Here is a 20,088-nt window from a genome sequence, read left to right as displayed (position 1 = left end):
TGGTGAGAGATTTTCGGTGATAGCCCTAACCCTCGCACCCACAGCTGATCACATTGTGACTGCTTATGAGAGAAAAACAACTGATACCATTGGAGATATTGCATCAAAAACAACCACCATTTCTTCAGATAGGTTGGGTAGATATATGATAAACCGATCATGTTCGATAAGCTGATCACGTTGTTACTGCTGGAATCCTCTCACCGGATGATGTAGAGGCTATAGAAGGAGGTGCTAGACATGTATAGATGTCATAGTATTTATCTGAGGACTTGTTACATGCATACCATTTCATTTCATCTCAACTTCCGATACCATTGGTTGATGTTAGAGATGTGATTCTTAGAGACACGTAGGCTACTACATCGACTCATATTATGGGTTAGTCACAACATTCTTATCACTCTATGCATGCTTTGAGTGACCCACCTATAGATCACTCTATTATTGTAGAGGAAGAGATACACGTTGATCAGGTCCATATCATAGATGAGGGCTTGGATTCATTTGAGGAGCAGCTACAAGATTTGAGCTAGACTGGTTATATGGATATGCTACTAGGTGCATCAGACACTTCATCAATGCCCAATCATCTACATATCCCCTTACACTCCTCACTCATTCGTACCAGTAGAGAGAGATATGCAGATGTAGCTAATGTGGCTGAGATGATCACAAGATATGATTAGACTATACAGGCTCCTGATACATAGGTACATATGCACGTAATTTTTAATCACATGTATATAATAGTTACCTCATGTCACTCCGAACTTGAGCTTAGAGTACGTGCATAGGAGAGTTTCTTTCAATGCTACACCTACTAGTGGACAGGTTAGTTATGGATAATTTTCTATACATGTACATGTTATAGTATGTTTTAATAGTCTATTTGATTTAATACTCATACATGCAGAGATATTTAATTTATATTCTACTTTTGCAGGGGTCGATTGGACATCCATTAGACCAGGATTCTCACTCAGAGGGTCACTCCATTCATGGCCGACATGACATAGACTGATTTGCCACTTTATAGCATGTGTTTATCTTTATATATACATGGAGTTTCATAGACATGTAATGCTACATTCAGACTTACTTTATATTTCTACATTCAAACTTACTTTATATTGCTACATTTAGATTTATTTTAGATTGCATACATTCAAACTTACTTTATATTGCTACATTTAGACATATACATTTGGTTATACTTTATATGTTTGGCCTTTATAATTTACATGTGTGTTTGATATATACTTTATATCACATGTGTGTTTGATTAGATGTTTAGTTCAAGAACATTTCATGTTCATTTGTGTGTATATATATATTATATGTTTACTTAAATGTTCATATATCATTCAAATTTATGTCCTATAGATTAGATGTTTATTTTAAAATTAGATATATATATACATGTCTTAAATTGTACATGTCCCCTTAAGACGTATTCAAATTTACATATTTACATACATCTTAATTTAATATTAAAATTTGATACTGTAAATGCATATAATTAAATGAATACATCCTAATTTACTTAAATACAAATACATGTACTAATAATTTGAATAAATTACAAATTATGAATGCACATTTAAAGTTAGATACATATATATTCAAATTTACACACACATCTCCTAATTTAAATCAAATTTCATACAAATACATTTCTAATTAAATGTTCATACATATGTATGTCCTAATTTACTTTATGTATACATGCTAAATAATTTGAATAACTTACAAATTATGAATGTGAATTTAAAATTATATATATATATATATATCGTAAGGGGTCATACGACCCCATTAAGACATATTCAAATTTACACACATATCCTAATTTAAATCAAAATTCATACAAATGCATTTTTAATTAAATGAATACATGCTAAATCAAGCAAGCCATATAAAAATAACACTTGAGCCATGTATAACTAGACAATATGGTCCAGAAAAGCCATATGTATAAAAATCACAGATGTATTAAATTCAAACACTTTATGTATTTAAAAAATTATCTTGGAAGTTTCAAAACAAATTAATTTCTAAAGTTTTTTTAAATCAATTCATGGGTTCAAACACATGTACTTTGGTGTACTAAATAGTTCATACCACTCTTCAATAACACTTAATATTTTCTTATGATCTTCACTATCTACTCTCCACTTTTGAGGCCGCCCATGACGTGGAAATGTATGAAGAATTAGGCCAACAATGACCAAGTGGCTATACTAATATACCTTGTTGTCAATTTGGTATTCAATGAAATGAATTCCATGTTGAATAATTTAAACTTGTTTGAAATATGTCCCTTGCACTACAATTGAGCCTGCATGTATAAGAAACAACAAATTCCTCTAGGTTCAAAATTTTGTGAAAGTATATAAAAATTAAAATGTGCATTTGCATAAAATAGAATAATTAATTTACACATGAATTTAAATTCAAACTTGTGGGAACGGACATTCCATCGCTCATTTCATATTTTGTTAACTTCTTTCTCTCTTTTGTGCAACACAATAAATAATAACTAACACCTTCTATATTTCCAACTTCTGCTATGACAACAAAAATATCTCTTGCAATTCAAATTCACATGTGGAAAATTAAAACTTATAAATAAAATATACTCGAATAAAAACTTACATGCAACATTTTGTAAAGGTATATATATAATAAATGTACCTTTTTTAATCAATCCTGAAATATGATCATAATCAATAGAAATCAAAGGAATGTCTTCAAACATTTCATCCCTATTTTCCTTTTATGTGTCAGTAACAACTAGTGGCACCAAATTCCATTCATTGACATATCCAATCTCTTGGTTCTTTCAATTAACAAAGTTTTACTGTGTGCGGGAAATGAGGGCGGCTGAAACGTAGAAGTCTGATTCAAAAAGGCCCACACACCAATGAGACTGTTGTTCTCAAATTCTGACTCCCTTCTTATCCCTTATAAGAAAATAACAACTCTGTCTGCAAATAAAGAGATCAAGGAAGCAAGAACCTTAGAGCAACATATGACAAGGTTTCAAGAACCTTCTACACTTTGAACTTATCCAAAGTTCAGGCAGGTATACCTTCTGTGAATAACTTTACACTTTTAAAACAAGATCCACAGTAAACCAGTCCAAAAACCAGTGAATCTTATTGCCTCAACATGAATTGAAATAATAAAATAAAGCTTATGCTCATTTTCAGTATTGATCTTCAAGAAATGTAGAAAGAGAATTACAAATGATACCAATGCCTTATCCAGGCTACAAAGTCATCTAAATAAAACAAAGACTTCACAATTAAACATCTCCACACATCTCATCACTTCGGCTTCTATCAACCCCATGCATGCCTGACATATATAAGAGTCCTTCCTTGTTAAACTAAACAGTGTTCATCAAATTCAAAGTCTCTAACAAAATAACCTACTGACAAAGATATTTCTTGCATATTTAATTCCCCTCCTAAAGAAGAAAGCTAAGAAACATATCTATAAAGACTGCATTACAATCCATGTTCAATTGAATAACCCTAGATTACCCAAATGAAACCAATAAATTATTAAAAGCACACCAAAAGACAACACAAATTCTAGGCTTGAAAGTTTATGGTATGTATATTGATATTCATTCTGAAAAAAATCTCACAAAACTCAGAATATTCTCTGTAAACTTAGAAAAACCTAGATATATTTCTGCAAAGTTTCTTTACAAATTCTTGTGATCCCTTTTTAACTAGTCTTGGTATCCATTTATAATAGTATGGATGCTTGCAAGCTTCAGACATTCCTAAGAAGTTTGTTACAAACCAGAATACTCTCCAAGAAACAGTTACAAATCTTTTTCAACATCTACGGCCTCTTCTATCTTTTGTTCTGTTGCAACCTCTTCTAATTGCTTCGGAGCATCTTCTTTCTGTTCGACATATTTATCCTTCCATTCCTGAAAAACATCATCACTGGGCCAAGAAAAGTTGACAACCTTTTGTTTCATCTCTTCTAGCCTTTTCCAAATGACTCTTAACTTCCCAATTTCTGTTTCCGTGAAACCGTAATGAGATTTTACCTTTTCAATTTCTTCAATTGTTTGGACAAATAAGGATGTGTCATCAGTGTTAATAATTTCATTAACCCTTAAGGATAACTTGTGGTCCAACTCTTCTAGCCAGGTCTTCTCCTCTTTCAACTGAATTGGACCTACAAATCCCCCTGGAAATAATTCAAACTTGTGATCTGAATATTCTTTTCTATATAATTGGGCTTCTCTTTTTACACCTGCCCTTTCCTCTGAGAGAATATTCATCTCTTTTATAAACTCACTAGTGGACCTTAGAATGTCGTTCTCCTCTGCATCTACATGAGATGAACACATGAGTACCAACTCCTTACCTTTGGGCATCCACTTATTAAGGATTGGTTCCAATGTGGCTTCATCCTCTTTGAATTTGATCAAAACATCCAGAATCCTCTTCATTTTAATGTATACAATGGAGGCCTTGACTGAATCAACAAACTTCAAGATTGTGGCTTTCACCTTTTCTTCATACTTGTTTGCAAACAAGGCTTGAGCTTGTTTCAACTTTTCCAACTCATGTTGGACAGTTTCAGCTGGCTGGAAACTAGAAGGCACAAGAGAAGGGGGATATTCTATAATGGGACTAGTAGTGGGGGGTCTTGTTGGAGAGGAGGCTATCATGAGTATAGAGGATTCACCTGGATGGTGTTGACCTACCAACTGACTCTGAAGTCTAGTAATAATGCTATCCCCGTTGGCTATTCCTTCTTTGGCCTCATTGTAAGCCTTTAAGATAGTCTCCAATTTCAATTGGATATTAGCTCTTTCTTTTGCCTCTTTCTCTGCTACTACCACACTAAACTTTACAGTTTCCAAAACTGTGCTTGCAGCTTCCACTACCCCTATATATTGAACTCTCTTAACAATCATGCCTCCTAAGAGACTAGAATCGGATGTACTTTTCCTCCTTTTGTTCTCATCCTTTTTTAGTGACCACATGACTAAAGCAGCATTATCCTTGCTGAAAGTCACTCCTTCCATTGGCTTTGTCTCCTTCCTCACTGCTTCAAGAACTAAAGCATTAGCTATATCCCATTCAGGGAGAATTAACACACCAGCTTTAGACACCATCTCTCTTCCTTTCTCAGGGGTGATAGTCTTAAACTCTTCCATCATTTTTTGCTTTATTTATTCTTCTACCTAAGTTACATCTCTAAGAGGCTGTTCACTCTTCCTCTGCTCACATCTAGCCTTGAATTGTTCCATGTTCTGCTTCCACACAAATTGGATGAACGCCTTTATTGTAACAAAGTTATTGTCAACTAGGAATTCCTCACTGGATTGCCTAACAGTAAGGTCTAATTCTTTGCCCCTTATCTCACCATCAGTCAAGTTCATTTCAGCACTAGGTGGCTCCTCTGGCATCCCTTCTTGGGTCTCCTCATAGGTATAGGCAATCTCACTGAGACTCCCTAACTATAATAATTATTCAGCCAACACTTGCTCATCTCCTATGTGGATAGGGAACTGAGATGGAAAATATTGAGGTTCATTAGTTTCAACTTCCTTTCCCACTCTTTTCCTTTTAGGGGAATCCTGGATGTCAATGACATCTTCAATTTTCCTTTTCCCTCTTGAAGTGGAAGGCTCACCTATCACTGACATCATCACAATGTACTTTGACTTTTTATGCATTACATAATCACCAGGTGGGATAGCCTTAGCAAAGGTAGGCTTAGCCAAGACCAACTTAACCCTATCAGGATCATTTTGCATTATAGCCTCTCTTTTTTCTTTTAAAGTCTGCATGAGGTCTTCAAAATAAAGAATCAAGAATTTGATTTTCTCCTCAAAAGGGTTCAAGATGGAAAGTGGGTCATAAATACTATCAAATTGATGGATAAAATCAAGTGCCTTCTTATATGAAACCCACTTCTCCTTCCTTAGTTCCTGCTCATCTAAGCTGAATTCATTTCTAATTAAATCTTCAGGGAATTGAAATTGATGAGGCCTACCTTTACACACCGCCCTCTTTCTAAACATGTCATTGAAAAGGTCCTCAGGGTCTGCACATCTTGAAACTGCAGTTGACAACATATATGGCTTAAAGAATTCCTCAAAATATTTCCACCCACCTTTGGTGATTACAAAATGGTGGGCCATGGTGATAGTTGGGAAAATGGTCCCCTTACCCCTATTGATCAGCTCTGCCTCTTGCACTCCTCCAATTTGTCTCAATACCTCTACAATTCATATCTTCAATGGGACCTGATAGGGCAGTAGATAAGGAGTACCTCTGAAACTATATACTCTGAAAATAGTAGAAACAGGGTACAAATACATGTCTCCCCAATTGTGAACAATCTTAATGCCCTCTGCAAACTCTTTAGGTCTGAGGAATTCCAAAAGAGCCTTAGGAATCCTAGGGTTTTCTGTGCATACAAGAATTCTAATCTTATATGCAAAGCATCTATCAAACTTCAGAAAACTAGCATCTTCTCTATCCCAAGATAAAACAGTGCTCCAAAGTTGGACCAACATCTCCTCCTTAACCTTTACCTTAACCAAGTCCATTTCCTTTGCAAAATAGTCAACACCTTTGAACAAAAACATATGCATTAACAGGGAATACCATCCAAACGACTTATCTACCTCACCATTTTTTTATCCCTACTAGCCTTGCATGAATTGCATCAGTAAGGTATGGGGCATAATCAAATGTTATTTCCAGGGAGGGGTTTAGAATTTGTGCAATCATCAGCATGTAATGGGTTGGCATGTTTTTCTCAACATCTTCTCCAAAGATCTGACATAGGGCCCAATACATACCCTTAGCTCTCAGAGTAAATAAATTAAGGGAGAATGGTTCCATTGTGCTAGGGCCTACAACTGTTAACCCCCCTATCTTAACAAAGAACTCTTTCAATGGGCCACTCCTAAGATGATCCCTTTGTGCATTGTAGATATGGGCTAACAACTCAAAGTCAATAGGCTCTAACAAATTGGAAGCCTCACTAAGTTTAAACACGTTTCTGAATTCATCATCTTTTATTTCAATCAGGGTTGATCCTTTTACATTCCTGATACATCTTGCTATAGGGTCATAATTTTGTGCAATTAGGGTCAACAGATCTACATCCATGAATACACTAGGGACCACAAGTTTCCCCACATTCAGTTCCCATATGCTATTCAAAGGGGCTGGGGAATGTCTCTGCCCAAAACCTACTTTGAACAGTCCTAAACCTGATATCCCTATTTCAGGGTCCCTTAACCAATTGCCTTTATCATAGAGGCCATCTCCAATTCTTAGATGAGGGTTCTTTGGTACTAACTCTTTGGCCTTAGCCTCAGCATTGGTAGACATGGTTAACTATTCTAAAAAATCATCACAAATGTTCCTGTCCTGATAATTCACTTTTCCTGTCAACTCCCTTCTTGGTGCCATCTTGAATAAGCAACTATACCAATTGAGACTAGCACAGACCTCAAATGAAAATAATTCACACAACAATGACGGAAAACAGTCTAGAATTATCAAGGAAAGCACAAAAACTTGTTATTTGCCTGAAAAGAATTGCTCTTCACCGATTGCTCTGCAACAGACTTCGATGAAACAATGCTAACAATCAAGTTGATGTGGACTCTAATATGGCAAGTTGGCATTGATTTTTTTTAGAAATTAACTCTGCATGCTTCGGCTATCATTTCAGAATTGAATTCACAAAATCAAATTCAAAACGGGCTCCAATGGGTCATATCTTCTCTGAGTCTTTCCTCTGTTTTGCTCTTTTGCTACTTCGCAAGACATAAAACCTTTGTACTTTTCTTTCACAAAGCAACGCTAGCCATTGGATTTTGAGAACTTACACTTTCTTTATCTTCATCGGATCTCTCTTTGTTAATGCCGGGCCCTACCTTCTTTTCGCTACTTCGTGGGCTTTAACACTCGTGCACTTTTCCATCATGGAATCACACCAACCATTAGATCAAGCTCTAACCGCCCGGTCTTTAACTCCAACAAGGACCGTCAGTCTCACTAACTAAATGCACCTCACCTTGACAGCTAACAGTTTTTGCCATTTTGCAGAGACTAAGCTACATGCATCTTTGGGCGACAAAACAACGAGGACCGTTGGATCGACCATGAGATGAATATCTTTTAACAGGCTTCAAACCTTTCAAGTGGGCCCTTTAACTTAGAGATCATTTATGTCACCTCTTCACTGATTAACAAATGCCATGTGGCAGTCGGCCATTAGCCCAGGAAGTTCCTTCCGGTTCCATTCTGAATCAGCCACGTGTTTTGCTTCACTATTCTCCAAATAACTGCCGGTTGCACCCAGGTGGGCCCTCAACTATCCTTTAAAACCATGTATACTAGACATGTCACCTTTTATTCTACAAAACACACCATCTATCCTACCACGTCATGATTTTTGTGTGATTTCCACCTGTCTTTCGCCATTTTGCAGAGACTAATCTTTGTTTGACTTGCGGCCACGAAATCATGACAACCGTCTGATCAAATCATACTTGATTAGCTTTTAACTTCATGCCCTTCCTATCTTTTGGTCCCACAGGCCTCTTTCTCTATTTCGCGATGACTATCTTGCGATTATTCTATCTTCGTGAATCCGCGTGGGCTGTTAGATCTCAGGAACTTGCCCGTTGTTTATCCTTTCTATGACCACCTTGCTCAGGCCCACCATAGACCACCAACTGGGTGCCTCATTACTGCTTTGTCATCGCCACCTGGACCTACCACTTTGACAACCATCTTAGCGAGACCCACCACCTTTTTTCTACTTTGCAAAAGGTAGAACACGTGCATCTCCTGGCCGCGAATCAATGCGAGCCGTTGATCCTTCTCCAACCTGGTCACCTTTTAACCAAGGAAAACTGCTTGTCTCTGGGACCCGCCACGTGTTTTCGTTGTTTCGCATAACATATACCATGTGCATCTTGGGCTAGCAAATCAACGCGAGCTGTTGGATCATAATCAAGATGCAATTCTTTTATCTGATGGTCAATCCACCTGATCGGGCCCACCTATGCCTTTCGCTATTTCGCGATGAATAACTTGCTAGCAACTTCGCCTAACAAAGCAACGACAATCGCTTAATCAATAAAGAGTTGCACAATATTTACTGGGCCCGACAAACATTAGAACAAGGTAAAGGAAGGGTGCATAAATTTGAAATATTAAGGGATCACCTAGGGAAAAAATAGAAGGGGGGGGACACTTCTCATGACAGACCAACCCTTCTTTAAGTGACAAAAGTAACATGCGAATAGGATCATAAGGGTTTTTTCTCAAAAAACTGGAAGGGTTAGAAACAAAAACCTTAAACCCTCTTCAGGAACAAGAACAAAGAAGCAATAAGGCTACAATCAGACTCAAATTTTGCAAACATTTAGCCAATTATGGAACAAGAATACCCATTTTTAAAACAATGATAACATAGACTCTTGGTGCAAGTTATAGGAACTATATTGAAATAGCTCAACTTCCCAAGGGGTGTCCCATTGCTATCTATCTCATAGGATCCCTAAAGTCAATGCCTTTGCTCTCAGATTATTGAGCAAAGTGACTTAGGAATGACAACCCCAAGAATGAGTGATGTTTGATTATTATGTATGAATACATTCCTAGATATGTATGATATTGAAACTATGATGATTAAGCTAGCATAAAGATGATGATAATATTAGCTAATTATCCTAGCAATGATATACTAGTCTAATATGGATATTCTATGATATTAAAATGCTTCTAAATGCTATTATGATGATTTTAACAAAGAGAGGCTAAAATGCTTAGTAATTAGACTATAAGTTTGATTCATGAAAGATTATTGATTAGAAAAATGACTATAAGTTTGATGCATGAAAGATTATTGATTAGAAAAATGACTATAAGTTTGATGCATGAAACTTCTATATCACTAGTAAAATGACTATAAGTTTGATAAACATATACTTCTATATCAAATGAGAGAAAGAGAGCTCTATTTATAGGAAAAATAGGACAATGGATGATCAAGATTGAATAATCTTAACAAGGGCTAGGATTGAAAATTAATCAATCCATGCTTACAATTATCACCAATGAAATGGTGAAAATTGTCAACAAGAGGCTGCTTGATAGGAGATGAAAGAAGCATTAAATGCTTGAGAAGACATGAAGGTTACCTTAGGAGATAAGGGTTAAGGTTAGGCTAGGGTTATCCAATGGATAAAGCTTTTACCCAAAGGATAAACTCTTGTGCAAGGGTTAAGGGGATAACCAAGGTTAAAGCCATGAATGCTTGATGAGACCCTTGGGTTAGATGAGGGTTGAGTTAGAGAGAAAGTCTCTAATCATGCAAGAAGGTTGAGTTAACCATTAATGGTTATGTAAGTGCCTTAAATGGTTTGGAAGACTTTGAGGGTTAACTTGTTGAGGACATAAAGCCTTTAATGGTTTTAAAAGACTTTGGAGACTTTGAGAAGTGACTTCTATTTACTTAGGATTGTGACAATAATTAAGAGTTGGATTAGGCTAAATTGGAATGGATTAGAAGAATCTAGAAGGGGTTTAGGAGTCAAGTGGGAGATGTAGAAAAATGCAAGTGGAGGAAAAAGGATTTTAATTAAAATAAAATTACTTTATTTCAATAAAATAGATGCAACTTGCATAAATATAAGTGGGGGATTTAAATAAATAAATTAGATCTGTTTATTTGCAAGGATCAATTTAATTTAATGTAAATTTAATTAAAAGGGGAGAAAGGAGAATTAATTAAATAAAGTGATTTATTTAATTAAAGGTTAGAAAAGGTTTAGGTGAACTTAATTAAATAAATTGAGTAATTTATTTAATCAAATAGATGAATATAAAGAAAATAATTAAATAGAATTTAATTAATAAGTTGAATGGGGTTAAAATGAATATTAAATATTCACTTAGGAAAGTGGTTAGATTTATACGTCTACATTTATAAAATGCAATCATAAAAAAAACATGAATAATCCCTAGTGTACAATGTCCATGGGCGATTATCTGTACTCATGACACAATGCAAAGATCTTGTCTTCTCCACACTCTTGAATCCATGCATTGATCTTCTATCGACATCTGCAAAATGTATGTATGTGTACACGAACATCTTTGTAAAAAAATGAACTAAACATTTAAATTTAATTATACTTCTAATCTACAAAATTCCCTTTTTATTTATATTTTAAACTTTTTTTTTTTTGAAAAGAGATCATGTACTTGATATCTCCCAAAACACTCTATATGGAATAGGCCTGTATGTTCCCGACGATGAACTGGGATAATTTGGTTGCACAAAGTGTTTCTTAAACCATTCAACAACATCATGTGCATCATCTATATGATCTCCTATATAATTTATTTGATTCTTTCTTAGAGCACATTTGATACTAGCTCCTGCACCATCATGTTCACCCATTCCATGCCCACTCTAAAAAAACCTCCAAACATGTGGTATTTTATCATTTTGATGATATCACATAGTGCATAAAATGGACTTGAAGATTTGAATTGTGCCACACATCCATTCGACCAAACAAAATATTTAACTATTGTTATGCCTCTTTCAAATATTCAAAAAAATTCTTAAAGCAATGTTGTACAAAAAGTGTGGCATGCTCCTTATCATCACTAATATAGAAGTGGTACTCTTTCTTAATAACACAATTTTCAAATTTAATATCGATACCATGAAAATCCATTTGTGCATGTCGATAACACACATGCACCATAATAGTGATTTGCTTTGAAAAGTAATTCTCTGATTGAATCTCTTTTTGATGTGCAAAAGAGTAATTTTTTTTGAAGTCCACTACTGATAGAATAGTTCCAGGTGGGAAAGTTTCTCTTAATGTTTGAAATTGTTGTGCTTGGTACTTGGCAAAAAAACCATGGCATATGCATGGTTTTATCAACTTACAAATTTTTTCCATAAATGTTCCAATAGGTATCTCCTCTTCTACATAATCTAACCTTGTAGATTTCTTTCCAAATTTTGTTTCAAATTTTTTGTACTTGTAACTCTTGCAATTTACCATCTTCATCATGTCAGTAACTTTATCTCTCAAAGGCAATTTAGCCAACTCCCCACATGTTCCACAAATTCCTTTTATGCAATCTATTTGACCGGTTACATTATCATCTAATTTGTCACATAAGATGGATGCTATGAATCGACTTGCTCATTTATGAGGAGAATTTTCATAACCATCACTATCTTCTTTGATTTTTCAAAACACTTGATATTACAGATCAAATTCTATGTGATAACAACAACAACAAGTTTCAAAGACTTTGTTTACCTTGACATAATATGGCCTTAACCTTTCAAACATTATTTGTCCAATATTTATATGAGGGTTTGATTTAGTAAACAACATATACAATTCAAGTTTTGTTGTGTCTAACCAATGTTTTACATGGAGATCATAACGATGTTGGTATTTGAATGAATCGGTAAAGATTGTTGTTGTTATGCAACCGATATATGATTAGTTAGTAAATGTGATGAAGAGATTGAGATTCATGTTTTATAACTAAGTTTTGTGTCGTCATTGATGTCAACAATGTTTTTGTAGTCATCTAAGTCTTAGAAGCCAAATGGTAAGGTATAATCGGTACAAAAGATAGTTTTACAAAGAATCGGTAATTAGGATCTCAACCGGTAAATTGAGACAGAGTTGCATTCCAAAAACTAGTACATGTGATTCATGAAGAGTTGGATGATGCAATTTCACAATGATGACAGTGATAGGTATTTGGAGCTATATTCACAACTGCATTAGCTGATTCAACTGGATGAGCAAGATTTGATTTACAGAACAGACAAACTAGTAGAACACTTAACCGGTAGTGATATAGTCAGTTAAATTGGTAACATGACACAAGTTTTAATTTGTTATGTCAGTTGCCGACATATGTAAAGCATGCAATGTAAGTTTTTCTAGATTCATTGAACCTAGAAAATTGTTCCAAGGTTGTAGCCAACTTAATTTAAATAGTTTATAAATAGTGTGATGAGGTATAAAGTTGGTATGTGTGTGAAGAGATTTTTTATGAGAGAATATTGTGAATGTGATCGCGCGGTGTTTAGGGAAGTTCTGCAATGAAATGTTGTTGATGTTTTAAGGATCGGAAGTGGATCTTATTAGACACAGAAGATGTTACTTGAAGATCTTATCATTGTTATTTTCCTAATAGTTTGCAACAGCGAAATCCCCTAACCGGGTAGGTCCTAACAGACCTTAATATGTAAATCCCCTAATAGGGTTGCTTTGAATAATAGTCTTAAATCCTCTTGCGAGGTTGATCCTAATAGGTCATTTCTCCTTACAGGGCTTATCATTCAAATCCCTTAACCGAGTGACTCTTAATTGAGTTTTCTCCTAATAGGGCATAGTTGTAAGACCTTAACCAATCAAGATTTCTATTATGCAGATAGTGAATCTTGTGGGTACCAACTCCCACTGTGGTTTTTCCCTTTTAGGTTTTCCATGTATAATCTCTTGTGTTATGTGGAATTTGTTTTATTGGGCATTTTCTTATGTGGTTATATTTCTCATATGCTTGATAAGTTTTAAGTTGTTAAAGTTGGTGATCAGATTTATATTGTTTTTGCTTGCATTGATTCACCCCCCCTCTCAGTTCCTTATAAGTTCATAAATTGGTATCAGATCCAACCTTCTTTGAGGCATAACTTCTTGAGAAGGATTCCTAAGGCAGACATGCGGGGCATGAGTTATAGAGAGTTGTCTCTTAAACTTGCTGAAATTGAGGATGCCCTAGAAAATCTGATAGGCAAGTATAAAACTTCACTTGCTAAAAGGAAAGAGCTTATTGGACAACTGTTGGAAGTCTCTGACAATAGCTCTTCTAATGAAGAAAACATATATGCATTGGTTGAGGAAGTGGAGAAACTAAATAGTGAGAAAACTAACCTGAGGAGAGAGCTTGAAGCCCTTATAATCCAGATGAGTCAAGAACTTGAAGCAAGGAGGGAAACTGAAGACAAGATCAAAGAAAAAGATCATGAGATCTGATAAGTCAGTGTATTGACATGTTTTTTATCAAGACTCTTAGGTTTTTGGTATCTTTTGGGTTGCATTGTGATAGTAAAATATTGTGAATTGACTATATGTAATCCATGTTTTAAAATTGAACTTAAGAAATCATGTTTGAACCTTGTCTGTTAATTCCTGTAGCCATGCCAATTTATTCCTACAGCTAAATGGTTTGTCCCTGTGATATGTGGATTATTTAGGATGATTTCATATGTGAATTAATGAATGTATTAGTTAAGTAAGATACATATGCATGTCCTTGTATATTGTTTATGTTTTAGTGTAGATAATAATTGATGCTGCGGTGGAGAATTCTCTTTTGTGCCTAAGGACTGGAGAATCACGTCAGATAGTTGGAGGTCAAATTGAAGGAGATTCAAGTGAGTGTGATCTATGGCATAATTAGAGTAGTTGTAATTTTCCATGGGAGTTTAACTCCGGTGCATGTTTAATCTACAAAATATCTCTTTGGCATGCAAAGACTGTGGTTCGGTTTCAGATCCACAGTTTCTGCAGCCAAGCTCTTTGTTATCTCCTTCATCTGACAGTGATCCGCCTTTTCTTTTGGGCGTAATTGGAGTTGTCCATTGTAGTTTGTCTTTTCTTTATAATAAGCTCTTCCTTCTTTTCTGAGAGTTAGACAAAATGGAAAGGGATTGAGTAGAGTTTTTTGTCAAGTATTTTGAATTTTTCTCTTTTTGAATATGTAATCGTTCTTCAAGAAGAAATGAATAAAAATATCTTATTCTAATCTATTAAGAGTTCTTTGTTGAGAGTTTGATATCACTCATCCAAGGGGGCCCACTTGGTGAGTGATCTCGTGTTTATGATTATTGAAGTTAGTTTTTACTTAGTTGTAGTAGAAGTTCATGACTGGGTTGTTCCTGTAGCCACTGGAAATAGATCCTTTGACTGTTCCTACAGCCAAGGTAGAACGGTGTGATTTCTGTTATTTGCATTAGTTCATTTCAACAGAGTTTTGAAAAGCTTTCATTTAGTCTTTATGATTTCCATTCCTACCTTTCTTACAGTAATTAAGAATAATCATTTAAGGAGATTAGTGCATATATATTGTAGACCCATTTCAAGTTTTACATTCCTGGATTGACAACTAAATGAACGCCAGCCATGAGAATAGTAAACTCTACCATATGAATGTCCAAACTTTGGATTGAGATTTCAATTAGAGGTATTATTGTCATTATAGTTGGAGGAGACATTTTTGGCACCATTGCCAGGGATGGTGTCAAGTTAAGAGCCTTTTATGATTATTTTAGTTTCTAGTTAATTGTTTGAATTTCATGAATCTACATGCATAATAGAAGAAGAGATGTCAGAGGTAGATTTTTACCCACTCATACTACTCAAGCAGAAGATAGTTCTTCAGATATGAACCCTTTTTTTGAGCTATATCAAGTCCCACAAAATTTGAATCACCCTGAGTCTAAATTTCCAGAAGGTAGTCTTCAGCTCCTTTTTGGTCCACAAGAAGAAGAGTTGCCTATTGTAATAACCCCCATAAGTCCAATGCAAGGGAACCCACCTCCTGGTGGAAATAATCCACCACCACCACCTAGTCCAACATTTGAGTTTCCCATCTCTGACCAGCATGATAATGCTAACCTCAAGAACATTCCAGCATCTTCACTTCTTAAGTCCTATGGGTTGGTCCCAGAGGATCCAGATACATTTTTGTTTGAGTTTGATGTTCTCTGTACGAGTTTTGACTATACTACAGATGCCCATAGACTCAAAATTTTTCCAGCCACTTTGAAGGAGTCATCCTTGAGATGCTTCATGAGCTTGGGTAGTAGCACAATCAATACATGGGATGAGATGAAACGGTTGTTTCTTGCAAAATATAAAGATTATTGTAGAGGCACTGATCGACATGGGGATGATATCTTTAGAATGACACAAACTGAAGATGAGAGCCTTGAGGATTATCTAGAAAGGTTTTTGTTTAGTGTTAAGAAGTCCAAGCATAGTACTTTGAATGAAGATTCCCTCAAATTGACATTCTTGAGGGGTATCAGTGATGAATGCATCGATTCCTTAGATCTAATTGGGGGGGGTGACATTACACAATCTACTTGGGCTGAAATAGAACAAATTTGCAAGAAGTATTCCAGATCTACTTCTAAGAAGAATAGGAGATTTAAGCCAGGAGCACCATCATCATCATCTGGAAATGGAGTTTCTAGTTTGGAACTTAGTCATTTGTTAAAAGATTTCAAGGAGGACATTATAAGCAATATGGCTACTCAGTTGGATACATTGGCAGCTAAGAAGAAGCATGAGGAAGCTGATGCATTTATTGCAGAATTTTGTCCTCATTGTAAGCAGTGGAAGAAAGATTGTAGATGTAAGATGGTTGCAAATGTTGAAGTACCTGATTTGAAACCAATTCAAGGGGAGGATGAACAAGTCTTCTATGTTGCTCAGAGAAGACCAAATTTTCCAAGACAAGGTATGCCACCTGATCCACTTTCCTTTTCTGGTTATAGTGGTAATTCTTATGCACCAAATAACCAATGGCAACCACAATATTCTCAAAATTTTGGTAATTATCCACATTGGTATGGATCACAAGGCCAAGGACAACAATTTGCTAATCAGATACCCCAGTGGCAGCAGCCACAGGGAAACTGGTATCCACTTCAGGGTGCAGGGAACCGGTTTCAAGGGAATTGGCAACCTACCTCTCAATGGAGGGGAAACCCATCATGGTCATCCCAATCTTCTGGATATCAACCTCCTACTCAGCAGCCACAACCTCCTGCTTTAATGCCACCTCCTATAGCCACAACACCACCTCCCAAGCCAACACAACTACCTACTCAACCATTGCCTAATCCAAATATCAAATCCCAGCAACAACAACAAGCTTATTCAGCTGATGTTAATCAATACCCAACCTATTCTTTATCACTAGATGATATTCACCTCTGATCTGGATCAACACTACCTAATCCGTCTCAGCCAGTTATTACTGAGGTACAAGAAGAGCAACCAATCTTTGATCCTAATGATGTAATACCTCAGAATCAACTTACCACCATTTCCCCAAAGATTGAAAGATAAAGAAGTTTCAACTGATCAACAACAAAGCTTTGATATTCTTGATCAACTGAAGCACATTTGTGTTAAAATTCCATTGCTGCAAGCAATAAAGGATGTTCCAATAAATGGTAAGGCATTAAGGGAGGCATGCCTAAAGAAACCTGGCAGAAAGAGAAAGGATCCACAAACAATTCATGTTATGGGTCAGTTAGCTGATATTATGTTAGGAAAAATTGCTATTCCAAAGTATTCTGATCCAGGCAGTCCTGTTGTGAGTATAGTCATTAATGGCAGTCAAATAAAGAATGTTTTAGTTGATCTAGGGGCAGCCATTAATGTAATGACAAGGGAAGTAATGAAACATCTAGAGATAGATAGTTTAAGGTCTACACCCATAGTTCTTCAACTTGCTGATGGCTCTACAGTAAGACCTGATGGTATGATAGAAGATATAGTGGTCATACTAGATTCCTGGGAATACCCTACAGACTTTATGATTTTATCCCCAAAAGCAACATTGGGGGGATATCCAGTCATTTTGGGAAGACCATGGCTTGCCACAACAGATGCATATATTGGGTGTAGATCAGGAGACATGACGATTTCAGATGGCAGTTCCACAAAAACATTGGCCTTGTATTCCCCTGCACAACCTCAACTTGAGCAGTAGTAGGCTATTTGGCCTATTTTAGGAGAGGAATTTGAAGAAATTGACTCTATATGATGATTAATCAGGTGGCACTCATGCAATTATATGATGAAGAATCAATCCTTTATAAGGTTCTGACAAATGAATTAATAGAAGATCGAGAATCACAGGAATTGGTTTCGAGTATTGCAGGATTGGATTTTCCTGCATCCACTGATATCTTGCATACCTTGTTGCCATAGGAATTGTCATATTCTAATGTTTCTGATATAAATCAGATTGATCTTACTATCAAGGTAGAGGTTGCATTGAATAAATATTTGAATATCAACAAGAATATAGTAGATACTCAGAAGGATAGCTTGGTAGACTTGCTAAAACTCCATAGAAATGCCTTTGCATGGGATTACAAGGATATGAATGGAATTGATCCAGCAGTTTGTACTCATCTCATTTACATAAAGGATGAGTGTTGTCCCCTCAGACAACCTCAAAGAAGAGTCAATTCTGCCCTGAAGGAGATAGTTAAAGAAGAATTGCAAAAAATGTTGAAAGCTGGATTTATCTATCCTATTTCTGACAGTCAATGGGTATCACCCTTGGTGATAGTTCCTAAGAAGGGAGGCAAATAGAGAGTATGTGTTGATTATAGAGCCTTGAACTTAGCCACAAGGAAGGATCATCTTCCACTGCCATTTGTAGATCAGGTATTGGATTCTCTTGCTGGTAAGAGATATTTTTCATTTTTGGATGGATTCAGTGGCTATAATTAGATACAAATAGCTCCTGAGGATCAAGAGAAAACAACATTTACTTGCCCATGGGGCACTTATGCATATTCTGTTCTTCCTTTTGGGTTGTGTAATGCTCCAACCGCTTTTCAAAGGGCAGTGATCAATATTTTTTTCGATATTTCTCAAGACATAATGGAAATTTACATGGAAGACTTTACAACCTATGGTTCGGAATTTGATCAAGCATTGGATAATTTGAAGAAAGTTTTGCAGCAGTGTGAAGACTACAATTTGTCTCTAAACAGTGAAAAGTGTTTTATTATGATGGAAGAAGGAATAGTCCTTGGTCATCATATATCTGTACAAGGCATACAAGTGGATCCAGCAAAGATTGAGATTATTCAGCAAATTAATGACCCTGTGAAGCAGAAAGATGTGAGAAGTTTTCTTGGCAATGCTGGATACTACAGAAGATTCATTAAAGATTTCAGCAAAATTGCAAGTCCCTTATATACACTGCTTACTAAAGATGCATAATTTAAATGGACCTCAACATGCAATGAAGCTTTTTTAAAGCTTAAGCATGCTTTGACTCAGGCACCAGTTCTTAAAGGACCTAATTGGTCTCTACCATTTCAAATCCATACTGATGCATCTGATTATGCTATAGGAGCAGTGTTAGGACAAAAAGTTGACAAGTTGGAAAATGCAATATATTATATTAGCAAGAATTTGCAAGGACCTGAATTGAATTATATAGTTACTAAAAAAGAAATGCTAGCTGTCATATATGCCCTTAACAAGTTTAGACACTATATTATAGGGTACCCAATATTTGTGCATACAGATCATACTACAATTAGATATCTTATGAATAAGCCATCCATCACCGGTAGACTGGCTCGCTGGTTATTGTTGATGCAGGAATTTGATATCACAGTTGTTGATAAGCCAGGGAAGTCTAATGTTGTTGCAGATTATCTTTCACATCTTCAATTGCAGGAAGACTCTACAATGATAGATGCCACTTTTCTAGATGAGCATTTGTTTCTCATACAGGCTCATACTCCTTGGTATGCTGATATTGCCAACTATTTAGCTGTAGCTAAGATGCCAATTTCTTTTTCTCCTAAGGAAAGAAGGTTGCTAGTTGAAAAAAGTTTTAACTTTTCATGGATTGCTGATTGTCTATTTTATACTGGACCTGATCAAGTTATGCGAAGATGTGTCGGAGAAGATGAAACATATGACATCTTGCATGCATGTCATGATGAACCATGTGGAGGTCATTTTGCTACCAAAAGGACAACACTAAAAATACTCAATACTGGTTATTATTGGCCTACACTACACAAGGATGCATCTCGGTACATAAGGAAGTGTGACAGGTGTCAGTGAATGGGCAGACCTACAAAATCTAATGAGATGCCACTATATCCTCAAATATCTATTACACCATTTGATAAATGGGGATTAGATTTTGTTGGACCCATTGATCCACCTTATAATGGCAAATC

This window comes from Cryptomeria japonica, chromosome 10, assembly GCF_030272615.1.
Source record: "Cryptomeria japonica chromosome 10, Sugi_1.0, whole genome shotgun sequence".
Taxonomy (NCBI): domain Eukaryota; kingdom Viridiplantae; phylum Streptophyta; class Pinopsida; order Cupressales; family Cupressaceae; genus Cryptomeria; species Cryptomeria japonica.
The sequence above is the reverse complement of the archived record's forward strand: the minus strand, read 5'-3'. Positions refer to the sequence as shown.